This window comes from Apium graveolens, chromosome 10 (assembly GCF_009905375.1).
Source record: "Apium graveolens cultivar Ventura chromosome 10, ASM990537v1, whole genome shotgun sequence".
NCBI lineage: Eukaryota > Viridiplantae > Streptophyta > Magnoliopsida > Apiales > Apiaceae > Apium > Apium graveolens.
In genome coordinates this window covers 149,739,741-149,743,050 of record NC_133656.1, presented here as the reverse complement: position 1 = coordinate 149,743,050, position 3,310 = coordinate 149,739,741, and the positions used below count along the sequence as shown (strand labels likewise).

The 3,310-nt window shown below is 37.9% G+C and overlaps 1 long non-coding RNA gene across 2 annotated transcripts; it reads right to left on the bottom strand.

The window, feature by feature from the left end:
- Positions 1-762: 762 nt before the first annotated feature.
- On the bottom strand, positions 763-2,977 carry LOC141693886 (uncharacterized). 2 transcript variants are annotated; one of them, XR_012563300.1, is made up of 3 exons: positions 2,554-2,976; positions 2,063-2,173; positions 763-1,919 (listed from the first exon to the last, which is right to left on the bottom strand). It is a non-coding gene; the product is annotated as an uncharacterized LOC141693886 (long non-coding RNA). The 2 variants fall into 2 exon arrangements; XR_012563299.1 differs by having other exon boundaries at positions 763-2,173; positions 2,554-2,977.
- Between the last annotated feature and the right edge of the window lie 333 nt (positions 2,978-3,310).

Below are 3,310 nucleotides of genomic sequence, written 5' to 3'. Positions count from 1 at the left end.
AAGCAAAGGTTCCAAAAGGACAAGTGCCACTACACCAAAAGTGGCCTTCTGCATCATTCCACAAACCTTGCAACAGGCCATATAAATGTTGCAACAGACCAAAAAAATTTTATGGCAACACTTTTGTGATGTTAGTATTTTTGGCGTTGCCTTAGGGTTCAAAGGAAACATTTTCTTATCAAGGGCAACACCAAAAATTATATTGCAAAAAGAAATGACATGGCAAAAAAATGGGGTCAAACTGACACGAGGACTGCCACGTGGACTACCAAGTGGACTGCCACATGGCACTTTGACACGTGGATTTGACACGTGGCAAATGTGGGGCCCACTGACAGGTGGGATACTGAGAGGTGGGGCGCACTGGCATGTGGGGCCCACTGACATGTGGGTCCAGCTTGACACATGGCCCTTTTGCAACACTTTTTAGTACCTATTTGTAACATTTTTAATACCTTTTGCAACACAATAACAATGGACAAAATTTGAAATATACTTTCTGCATACATTCAAGCCCAGTTCTATATATAACTTTTTTTTCAATCAAAGTCAACAGAAACACAATACAATATCACCAGTACTGATGAACTAATCTACTGATCTACAAACATTACAAGATCTTGAAACAAATCTTCAAGAGAAAAACAAATAAGGAAACAAAAGGAGAAAATAAAAACCAAATACATAGCCAACCTAACCTCCCAACAAAAATATAAGGGTCTAGAAAAAGAACCAAAAGACCAATCAAAACTAAAAGAAACCCCAGAAAATTCACTATCCTAAACATCAAAATAAAAATAGACACTAAAAAAACCAAAGCCCATCTCATTTCCACTAAATACTAAAGATTTTCTAGCCATGCACTCGAACAACACACAGGACCTCAGCAACCCGAACTCCCCAGACAAAAAAGCAGAGCTCGAGGAAAATCTGCACCAGCCAAGAACAACAAAAATCACTCGAAATAAAACCAGAAGAAAAAGAAACAATCATCCAAATTCACAATCCCAGAAAAATCCATGCTCCAGCTACAACCCTTCTACGGGGCACGAGACAACGAGAAAAATAAATCCAATTAAACCAGCTAAAATCTTCACCCTTGCACATGGACTTCACCTGTAAAAAAGACCATTACCGAGAGACCAAAGAAAACAAAAAATGCCAGCAAAATTCGGTATTTAACCAACCCAACAAACACAACTCAAAATTTGGGGAATAAAAACCAAACAAAGCTGCTAGACCCCGAACAAAGACCTGCAGAAAATATATCTAAAGCACAGACCCAACTGTGCAACTATACTTCATGCCTTCACACAAGAAACACATAAAACCAGCATTTAACTCCCCTAATGAAACCTCATAACTCGAGAACCAAAATCTTCTCCCACCTGTCAAGCTCGACAAAACTGCATTAGTCTGCAACGATCTCCAGACCCGCACCAAACTACCAGAAACTTGCTCGAACTTCATAGGAGCTGCACTGGAAGAAAAAAGAAATCGCATCTGCAACTTCACTCGCCCCACCTTGATTCCACTCGAACAAATCCTCACACAACCCACCCCAGCCACCAAAAACATCAACTTAAAACCCCTCCAGACTACTCTCACCCTAATAATTACCCAAAACCCATGCTGAATCCCCTCCTTTACATCACAGATCCACAGACCCTGCTCCCAAAAAAATTCGAACTTAAGATAAACTTCAGCAGAACTCAAACCACTCCAGTTGTAGAGGAAGAATGAATTCATTTTCACTTCAACACACTGGAAATATGAAAGTTGTATAGTAGAGGCAATATTTTCTACTCAAAATGGTAATGAGAAGTATGTTTATTACAAGTTAAACAAGGCGAGGATGCATTACAGTGTTGTGAAATCCGCAAAATTGCAAAAATGTATACGATTAGCGATTAAAGTACCTGCCAAAATAATATTGCTTGAGTGGGAGCACTGGTCGGATAAAATTCATAAGATTGTTTCTTTAACCTCCAACATTGCAATAAAGATAACAAAAAAACAAGCACAAGAACACAACATAAAAGGGTGTAAACAAGAAACATACACCAACAAAGTACGACCACCTAACAGGAGGATCAGGAGCTTCCTGGTAAACCTCTGAGGCATAGTACTCATTCCCCTAGCTTCAATTTCACCTTCATCACCACTCTTTGTGCTACATCATATACAATCAGCAACATTTTTATTAACCAAAAAAAATACACCAATGTTCAGTCGTTTAATTAACAGGAATATACTACGACGCTTAACATCAGATATACAGGGGAATAATGTTAAATGTATAAAAAAATGGAGAGACTGCGAATATACATAATTACAACTTAAAATATCATGTGCAAAGGGTTATATTAACAACAATAAGTGTTGATCACTAATTAATGATACAACGTGGGGAAAAATTTCTCAGACTAATTGTATCAAACACATAGACCCATCCACATTAATCGAAAACCTTACTTTCGCAATTCGATTTCGAAAGAGAAAAACCTCAAATTGGACAGCATCATCGATATAGAAGAAGTGTAGGGATGTTACCTGAGTCTTGAGAAAGAAAATGAGTTAGCGACAGTTAAACAGCAAAAGAGTATTATGTTGAACACGACTGGCTTGATTTCCGTCAGGTTTTAGAACACGAGTTGGTCAATTTCGATGCCTCTCCAGCCAATTTCTCAAAGATGTCATTGATGAAACTATTCATGATCCCTATCGCCTTGCTGGAGATTCTGATATCGGGATGAAGTTGCTTCAGTACCGTGAAGATGTAAATCTTGTACATCTCCATGCTCTTCTTGCTTCTCTTCTTCTTCTTGTCCATGGCGCCAGCGTCCTTAGGGAGCTTCTTTCCTGCCTTGGGCTTCTTCTCCGCCGGGGCTTTCTCATCCGCCGTTGTCACAGAAAAAGGGGAAGAACTCATATGGGACGAGAGACGGTAACAGATGAGCGGAGGAAAAAAAGTAAAGGAGATGAGTTTCTATGAACCAAGGGTCATGATTTACCCAAATTGTTTTTCTTTAAACCGATTAGATGGTCTAGATTAAAATTGAAACTGGTGATCCGCGTGATACATTCTCCAGCCAATACTTTTCTGCCACGTAGCAATCAAGTGGATGATTTTTTATTTTTAATTTACCGAATTAAATACTATTTAAAAATCAATATAAAATAACTAGAAAATTTTAAAAATTCCACAAAAATTACTATACACTCAAACAATTATCTAGATAATTATAAAAATAAAAAATCTATTTTTTTATTTTTCCCCATTTTTTCGATATCTCTAAAAATATCTAAT